The sequence below is a fragment of the Myxine glutinosa genome, chromosome 11, assembly GCF_964187855.1.
Source record: "Myxine glutinosa chromosome 11, kmMyxGlut1.1, whole genome shotgun sequence".
NCBI lineage: Eukaryota > Metazoa > Chordata > Myxini > Myxiniformes > Myxinidae > Myxine > Myxine glutinosa.
Genome location: NC_136271.1, coordinates 102,432,191 through 102,442,579, shown reverse-complemented (window position 1 = coordinate 102,442,579; position 10,389 = coordinate 102,432,191).

The following is a 10,389-nucleotide window of genomic DNA, read 5'->3' as shown; positions in this document are numbered from 1 at the left end:
ACATTTTGTGACCTTGTGACCTTGACCTTGGGGCGAAAATGAAAAATCGAGCTCCGTGGGGCTAGACACATGACATTGGCCTAACCAAATATCGAAACCCTGTCAGATTCCACCAACTCCCTCGGAGAAGATGTAGCTTGAACTCGATTACCCCCTAAAAAGACATCTTTTTCGGGCGTCGCTCTGCCCACAATGGGCGCAATATGCCCACTCTAGGCAGGACACAACTCGATCATGATATCAACCTCCCACCCAAGTTTCATCAAGATCGGATGATATCATCGGGTGGTTATGCTGCGGACAGACAGACAGACAGACAGACTCACAGACAGACACACACCCATGACGAATATAGTGGTCACTGTTTGATAACTCGTGAACCAATTAGTGTGTGTGTGTGTGTGTGTGTGTGTGTGTGTGTGTGTGTGTGTGTGTGTGTGTGTGTGTGTGTGTGTGTGTTCTTTTTTGGAGTTGGATTCTTACCAAGTGGTTTTTGAAGTCCTTTGATGTATATCTCTTTGTAACCTAAGCAAAGTCCTCTATGGTTCATTAAAAATCAGTCGACTATCTAAACAGTTTGTGGACATTATTTTAGTCTCCTGTCTATCAATCAAGGCTAAATTAATTAGTTCCACTACACTACGAATACCATTTAGTTCCGAATAACTTTTATTTATCCATAGAAGAAATGGGAAAACCCATGAGTAGGTGAAAAACAAAAAAAAACATAGGGGCATAACCCCTGGCGCTCACCTGTTAGAATAAACAGTATACTACACTGACTAAAGGTATTTTAAACCAATTTCAATGGTTGCTGGAAGACAGGGCAGCATGTAGTCATACCAACATAATCATAAGACTTTAAACAAACAAACAAAAAATTACCTATTTTGGGGGGCAACCCCCCATCCCCCCCCCCTCACCCCCCCACCTCCCGTAGATCTCAAAGGGGCAGATAAATGTCGTGAACAAACTTTGGTACAGCATGTGTGGTGAAGGTTGTGGTCAAGTTTAATCGAAATAGTTTGTGTGGTTTCAGAAGAAAAAGCAAATTCCTATTTAGGGGGCCGGGGGGGGGGTGGGGTGGGGGGAGGGTCAAACCTGGATCCACTTTGACCCCAGTAAACCCCCTTAGACTCCGATTTTTTTAATGTCATGAACAAACTTTAGTCACAACACAACAAATATAATTTGTGCCAAGTTTGGTGACAATCCCTCCAGCGGTTTCGGAGAAGTTGCAAGTGTTTACGGACGGTCAGACTGACGGATGACGCGCCATCGCATAAGCTCCCCTGAACTTCCTTCCAGGTGAGCTAACTAGAACGGCAATCGGTACAGAGCTCCACCATGCTGAACAGTTTACAGTTTGTATCCCACTGATAGTTCGGATCTGGATCTGCCTTGAACCAAAATCAAATTGGCTTGTTCTAGTCACCTACCCAACTCATCCACCAAGTTTTTTTCATACGTCATCCACAACTTTTTGAAATATGCTGCAGATTGTTTTTGGTCTTTTCACTCAATGATAATCACTTAAAAAAAAAAAATCAAAATCCTCGTATCTGTATCCGGATTCAAATCTTCACCAAAAAACAAATCAATTCGTCCTTGTCAAACACACAATCTGTCCACCAGGTTTTGGCTGAATCCATCCACAACCTTTTGCAATTCAAATCAATTACAGTTCAAATGAATTGCAGTTCAAATCAATTACAGTTCAAATCAATTGCAGTTCAAATCAAATACAGTTCAAATCAATTCCAGTTCAAATCAATTGCAGTTCAAATCAATTACAGTTCAAATCAATTACAGTTCAAATCAATTACAGTTCAAATCAATTACAGTTCAAATCAATTGCAGTTCAAATCAATTACAGTTCAAATCAATTTCAGTTCAAATCAATTACAGTTCAAATGAATTGCAGTTCAAATCAATTACAGTTCAAATCAATTACAATTCAAATCAATTACAGTTCAAATCAATTACAGTTCAAATCGATTGCAATTCAAATCAATTACAGTTCAAATGAATTGCAGTTCAAATCAATTACAGTTCAAATCAATTACAGTTCAAATCAATTACAGTTCAAATCGATTGCAATTCAAATCAATTACAGTTCAAATGAATTGCATTTGAAATCAATTACAGTTCAAATCAATTACAGTTCAAATCAATTGCAATTCAAATCAATTACAGTTCAAATCAATTACAGTTCAAATCAATTACAGTTCAAATCGATTGCAATTCAAATCAATTACAGTTCAAATGAATTGCATTTGAAATCAATTACAGTTCAAATGAATTGCAGTTCAAAACAATTACAGTTCAAATCAATTACAGTTCAAATCAATTACAGTTCAAATCAATTACAGTTCAAATCGATTACAGTTCAAATCGATTACAGTTCAAATCAATTACAGTTCAAATCAATTGCAGTTCAAATCAATTACAGTTCAAATCAATTACAGTTCAAATCAATTGCAGTTCAAATCAATTACAGTTCAAATCAATTACAGTTCAAATCAATTAAACTTCAAATGAATTGCAGTTCAAATCAATTACAGTTCAAATCAATTACAGTTCAAATCGATTGCAATTCAAATCAATTAGAGTTCAAATGAATTGCAGTTCAAATCAATTACAGTTGAAATCAATTGCAATTCAAATCAATTACAGTTCAAATCAATTACAGTTCAAATCAATTACAGTTCAAATCAATTGCAGTTCAAGAACACAGAATACCAGGTAATAGTTTATTGTTATTGACATGTTGAAGTATTACTGATTGTGAATCAATTATGTCATCATTCTTATCATCCTGAACAATAACTGTAATAGACGGCGAAGCCGGTGTTGTGATTGAACGCACACGTATTATGTTGAAAAGCCAGATTTTGCTGGATCCCTTGAGAATTTCGAAGCTTTGACGCATCAAATTGCTCAATGGAGGCCGCCATCTTGCGGATGCGGAAGTATGCAAAACAAATTTGAAAAAGTTCCATAGGAGTTTGTTTCACCCATCTTTGTTTGATTCACAATCTTATGCACCTCTAATTTGTAATTAAAATACTTTAGGACCAACCTCGGCCTGCACGGGCCTGGTTATCTTAAACGAAAATCGTCACCAAACACCGGAACCAATGAGATTCGAGCATTTGAAAAAATATTTAAAAAAACAAATCACCCAATGGAGGCCGCCATCTTCAGGATGCGGAAGTATGCATAAAATAATTGCGAAAAAGTTCAATAGGAGTTTGTTTCACCCGTCTTTGTTTGATTCACAATCTTATGCACCTCTAATTTGTAATTAAAATACTTTAAGACCAACCTAGTTATCTTCAACGAAAATCGTCACCAAACACCAGAACCAATGAGATTCGAGCATTTGAAAAAATATTTCAAAAAAGCTTATTACGCGTTTCGGAGGCTGAAAACGGCGTCAAATATTCTAAAATTGACGAAGAATTATTTTTTAGAAATCTCGCGGCCGTAGGGGATAGTTTTTCACGGCCGGAAATATCCGAAATTGAGACGGAATTCACCGAATTAATCAAGAAGAAAATTTAATAAACTTTTATCTCATCCAGAATGCAAATGGTGTCATTTTGAACTAGGTACGGTACCTACTACACCAACCTACTACCTACTACCAACTACCTAACCTACTGATGCCATAGTGATGGGTAAAATAGTGGTAAGAGGCTTTGGCTTCGCCGGCTCATTGCGGCTTTGCAGTCGGGTACTAGTACACATGAACTGTAATTTGTCATTCTTTAACGGCGGTTACCATAGGTCCGGTTTTTCCCGGACATGTCCTGCTTTTCGGTCCTTAATTGTCCATCCGGTGGGGTTTTTAAAAATATCTACAAATGGCCGGGTTTTCCCGTTTTTTTGCTTTTGCATTTTCAAAGGGATACATTTTAAGATTTGGGGTACTTTTTTTACCTTATTTAATTGGTTTAAACCATCCTTGTACATTTCCTTACGGTGATGTTTCTACCAAGACAGCTTTGTACAAGTCTGTACTACTCCATCATGGCATAATGGACGTGTTCGAACATCACGCGTCCATTTCCTGTCCAACCTCACAGTGAGCGATTCCAGTGGCATGCTCAGTCAGTGTCTTTTCCGAGTCCGTACCGTTGTTATACCATATATGTACATTTGTTTGATCTTCTTCTTTACAATGCCAAAACGAAAGTGTAAATTCGTTGCAGAACTAAAGACAAAATTTCTGTGTTTTTGAAGTGGTCGAGAAGAATGGGAAGCTGAGTGCTTGGTATGTAGAGCTGGTATGTACGCACATCTTTGTGGCAAATAAATGTGCTATTGATTTACAATATCATCTGGACTACTTGGAAAAGCACAATAAAGCAATTTGAGGAGAGAGGGCATCATCCTCATCGGCAAAATTGAAGGACTGATGAAAGGAAAGGACTCACTACATGTAAAGAGGTACAAAGGCCTCACTACATGTAAAGAGGTACATTGAAATTTGAATTATAATGTTGATTTCACCTCTGGATAACTCCAAAAGGACGACGTGTCTACACGACCTCGTTTGCAATGATTAACTCTGGCCGGATCCTCCCGGAAAAAGGCGGTTTACCGTACCGGTAAGTTTAGTGAGGCAAATGCGGACCGTCCCAGCAGTTACGTGACAAGCCCTCGTCAGTGGGTCGAGCGAAACCAACGTCATGTAACCGCACCTGAGATCAACCTCAGATAACAAATATTAACTGGCCAAACACCTCAGCAGTCTTATGTCATGATCAAAACAGACAGAATAAGTCAAGACAGTTTCTTAAAGCAATGGACTTTATTGCAGTAACAAGAAAAAGGCAAATATTTACAATGGCAGGCCAAGCAGGTATTTACAGGCAGATGAGACAATGAAATTGCATATACACTACTCACAATAAGTTAGGGGTATGTACAATAATTACAACACTCGTACATTCCCCTTATCCACTACACGAACATTTCCGCCCTCGGATCCTTATCTGCAATGACTTAACACTTTACAGTACATATGCCAGCATCATGGATCCGATCTGGAAGGGAGTGATTGGTAAACAATGATGGGATGAATGATTCGCAATGAAGATGAGCCGATAAACAAAGAAATAGAAGGGGTAAAGGACGGACCACCTGCACACCTTACACTTGTTTACTCTGGCTCCCATGTTCTGATAGAAGCTATGTCCCTCTGAACTCGCTCTCCTGTACCTTACACAGCCGTGGCCTTGGTGCTTCTCCATGGCGCTATGATGTTGCTTGCGGCACGGCACGTGTGGAAATGTTCCTCCTGACAGGGTGCCGGAGGTTGCCTGTGTAGGTACCGTGCTGCGAAGAATGCTTCTCTGACAGGGCATCGGAGCTTTATAACTGGGATAGAGAGTCCACCGACGCAACTATGGGAACGCGAAAGCGAAGGTGTGGCGAGGGCGGGAGGAGAAGATATAAGGAAGAGCGAAAGGATGGACCCGGAAGATGCAAGAATGCCGAAAACGAACCACGCATGGTAAACGACTGGCACAATGTGAACGATAATGAAGTAAATAATGTGGGCAGACCGAAAGGAGTGATGGAAGGATGCAGAAGAAGGAAACACAAGAGAATAGAAGCACGAGAATAGACTCGTGTTGTGGGAGTAATGTAAATAATCGATCGAGTCCTGAACAAAGTTTGTGATCACTTCAAGTGACAAAGCTTTTAAAACCGCTTTTCCTCCCTCCATCTCTCAGATGCTCTCACGCAGCCCCACCACCCTTCTAACTTCTCGAATTCCATCACTCTTCGCTTTGCTCCTCCCCTCACGCATGTGAAACGTGCCCAACAACTGCCCTGAGGGCACTCGTGAGGAGAATCGGTTCTGTGTATGGAATTATGGCACGATATTTTAACAGAGCCAATCATGAAATGGTTACGGGGGCTGCGGGCATGATGCGTTCATAACTGAGGAAAATATTCGGCAGACGGTCTGCAAAAAGGTATATTGAGCGATGAAAAATGATATTTGCGGTTGCTTACTACACAATATTGCAATGCAGATCAGATGCAGAATGCAGAATGCAGATGCAGAATGCAGAATGCAGATGCAGAATGCAGAATGCAGATATTGCAATGGGATCAACACAGACCTTAGCCAAACTAAACAATATAACTAGGAAATAACTGCTTAACTGTGGGACGATTAATTTGGGATACATAACCACACCACTGGAGGATTTTGTGGTTCTCTAAACCACAACACTTCCCCCACTTATCTCTCCAGCTTCTCCGAAGCTGTATTCAATCGTTTTGTGAGGGTGTGCTCAATTGTTCCATGTGACCCCACTTACCAGACAAGACAGCTCCCCTATTCTAACCCATGTTTACAGGAAAATACACTTTATTTACAGGAAAGGAAACAAAAATGGGATGGGTTTGTGTTCCTATGCTGGGAAAATAAGAAAACCCTGCATTACGTAGGTAAAGCTACACATTCTCTCACTTAAACACAACTTAGACTTTACATCCGGATTCACATTTTTATACATTTGGGGAAGGGGTGACGACCATCTAGGCTTGTAAAGTTCAAAAGTTTTTCGTAGCTGCCCCCCCCCCCCCCCCCTGCCTGGTATTGTTAGCTCTTTTCCCCCTTGGTGGGCTCTGAGCACTGGCTTGTCCACACACGATGCCAAACCGAGACCTCATCAAAAATACCTCTGGCCTGGAGGGCCCACAAAGATCAACTTGCCAACTGGCGGCAACGATGAATGAGCGGACTACATGGCCTCTCTCTCTCTCTTTCTCTCTGGAGTCCCTTGGTCCACGTGACCCACATTGAGCAACAGTGAGTCTTTTCGGCTCCGCTGACCTCTTTCCACGGGTGGCCTATTGGTCTGAAAAACGCTTTATCCTTCAATGACCCAAACGCAGCAGGTGATTGACATGGCAACTTGGCAAGTCATAGATGCCTGTCCTTTCCAGACAAGGCCTCCTGATCTGCCTGTAGTGGCATAATCTTGCTTTTGATGTTGTAATACTGTTTGTAATTGTGCTTGAGTTCTTGTGGATTAAGGGATTTCCGGTAGCTCTTACATGGTAGCTTCTGTTTTATGTGTTAGCTCTTACACGAGCCTCGACTTAGATACAACAACAACAAAAAACACTGTTCAGCCTGGTGGAGGTATGCTCTCGACTGAGTTGTTTTATTTTTGTTTTGTTACCCTCACCCGAAGAGAAGTCATTGCATATGTGTATTAATTGCATTTCTTTTTTGTATACAAAGTCGAGGCTCCTGTAAGAGCTAACACGTTAAAAACAGAAACGGACACATAAAACATATAATAAAGGGAGCGGGCGGGAGACAGGATGGGGAGAGAGAGAGGGAAGCACAACAACAGTAGAGAACAAGGACATTGGTAGATCTGTGGAAGGGAGAGGGAGGGGCACACGGTATAAAACAAATGAACACTACTAGGAATATCAGGAAAGAAGTTGGGGATTGAAAGAGGTGCATTCGGATTTGGGGTGAATTAGCGGGGGTAGAAAAGATCAAGGTTTTGGATGGGGGAAGATAAGAGATGGTGGTGAACAGCTGTTTTGAAGACCTGGATGGACGAGTGAGATTGAAGAGAGTGAGGGAGTTTGTTCCAGAGGCGGGGAAAAAGAGAAATGAAAGCGTGAAGGTGAATAGAGAGTCTTGATTTTGGCAATTTCACCAGAAGAGGGTTGCTGGCAGTGAGAAGAGGGTTAATTTTGGCATTTAGACCCTTTAGAACACTAAGACCTCAAACCTGTACAACCATGAGACTCATTAGGACCACAAAGACCCTGAAAACACTTAGGACCATTAAGACCCGTTAAAACACCGAAAAGACTTTAGAGCCTTTAGAACTCGAAGAACCTTTGACACCTCCAACACCCTATAGACCCTTTATAAACCTATGACAATTTCAGACCCCTAAGACCCTTTCGAACACTAACACACTTTAAGACCCTGTAAAATCCCAAGACCCAGAAGACCCAAAATATCTGAAAACCCCAAAGAGCCAGAGAACCCAAAAGACCCCAAAGATCCTTAAAGACTCCAAAGACCCTTAAAAACTCTGATGACCCATATAACCCAAAATATCCCAAAGACCCCAAATACTCAAAAGACCCTGCAGACCCAAAATATCACAAAGACTCAATAGACCCAGAAGACCCCAAAGCCTCTCAAAGACCCTTAAAAATCCAAAACACCCAGAAGACCCTTAAAGACCCAGAGCTCCAAAAGACCCTGAGGACCGAAAAGACCCAAGACCCTGAGCATCCATAAGACCCAAGACCTGAGGACCTAAAATATCCCGAAGACCCAAAGGACAAAACCACACACGTTCTGGCGAGGGTCTGCAATCTCTGATTGTTCTTTCTTGTTCGTTTATGTAATGTATGTAACAAGTACACGGTACACCCGTTCCCCACGGGAGCAGCAGGAAGGATCATTCCTTTCTGGTGTATATAGATTACAGTAGATATAGAGCTCGCCAAGTGGCTTAACCACTCGAGCAAACACTCAATTCAAAACCGTTGAAAAGGAACGGCTGGCTTGGCAAGCGCTAGCTCGCTGCTTGGTCACTGAACATACCCCGAGTTTCCTCCCTTTTCAGTTTCATGTTAAACACCAGTAGCGACTGCTTTAAAAGGTAATCAAACGAGTTTGTGGTTTATAATATTTTTACTTCTGGTCGAGGCCGTTGTTCCTATGAAATATCACGATAAGATGTTTGTACATGTTAACATGGTATTTGTTGAAGGAAGAAACACCCCTTGGGAAGACGGGATATTATTGGTTCACGAGTTATCAAGTGAGCACTATATTCGTCATGTGTGTGTGTCTGTGTCTGTCTGTCCGCAGCATAACTACCCGATGATATCATCTGATCTTGATGAAACTTGGGTGGGAGGTTGATATCATGATCTAGTTGTGTCCTGCCTAGAGTGGGCGTGTTGCGCCCATTGTGGGCGGAGCCACGCCAGAAAAAGATGTCTTTTTAGGGGGTAATCGAGTTCAAGCTACATCTTCTCCGAGGGGTTTGGTGGAATCTGACAGGGGTTTCGGTATTTGGTTAGGCCAATGTCATGTGTCTAGCTCCACGGAGCTCGATTTTTCATTTTCGCCCCAAGGTCAAGGTCACAAGGTCACGAAATTTAGAAAAGTCGATTTTTGATGGTTTTATTACATTGTTCGCTTCCGGATAGGGTGACATGTCGTACATGATCTTATATTATCACACACATCATGAAATACAAGTTTTCCAACAAATTTCAGAATCTTTGACCTTTGAAGGTCACAAAGGTCAAATTTTCAATGTTGTCGGAATCGAACCGAATTTTTGGTATTCTGCAGCTAACTAACCTCATAACTGATTATGGTCCCGATTTGATGCATCAATCATCGATGATCGTGACGATCGACTTGAGAGTCCGTCCTTTGTCATTTAATAATAATACCGCTCGCTGGTGAACCATCGTCGTCTCCTGACTTGTTACTTGTTAGTATTAATATTGTTTTGTAATAACATTAATATTATGCTATTAATATTTATATATTTAGTGTTGTTGCTACGTTTGGTAATAGAAGCGCCTTTGGAAAACGCCACGACAAAGCTATTTTAACACGGATATACACCTCAATACGCTCCCCCCTACCGCTTACCCCCCCCCCCCGCCCCCTTTGCGGGAAACCCCCTTGAGATGGAGGGAGGGAGGGAAGTTAAATCGCTATAAACCTCCCTCGTGTAACCCTTTCTCCTTCCTCTTTGTTAAATTTGGTTGAGATTGCATAACGCCATAAGTAACGACCGAATGTATCGTGGTCGAAAATCGTCATACAGACAGACACCAAATTGCGTATTTTAGTATGCGATGCCGTCTCTTTCTTGGGCATGTGACAATAACAGTCATTTCCATCGTTTGGTGATGTGGATCGAACGCGTATTTCCTGTTATGGTTGTAGGTTTGGTATTCCCACTACAAATTTAACATATTATCCTTTATCTTTTGGATACACGTTGAAATCCATGTTATTTCGCAACGGGAAAACGTTTATTATAAAATAAAGAATACACAATAAATCTACAATGCTAACGAATCCGCCGCCGCTACACCGCCTCGAATGATAATTACGATAATGAAAAGTGCAAATAAAGGAATTAGAGAAAAATTACAATATATTGATTCGCCTTTACGTACTAAACAGAAAAATGAATTATGTTCTCATATGCTTCTGCAAGACATAAAAACGATGTGAGTAGCAACATCGCATCGTTCCCGTTGTGTTTTTTTTTTAACTCCAATTTTGATTAATATACATTAGAATCACACTTTCAATAAACATTAGGAGATAGGATGCATTAA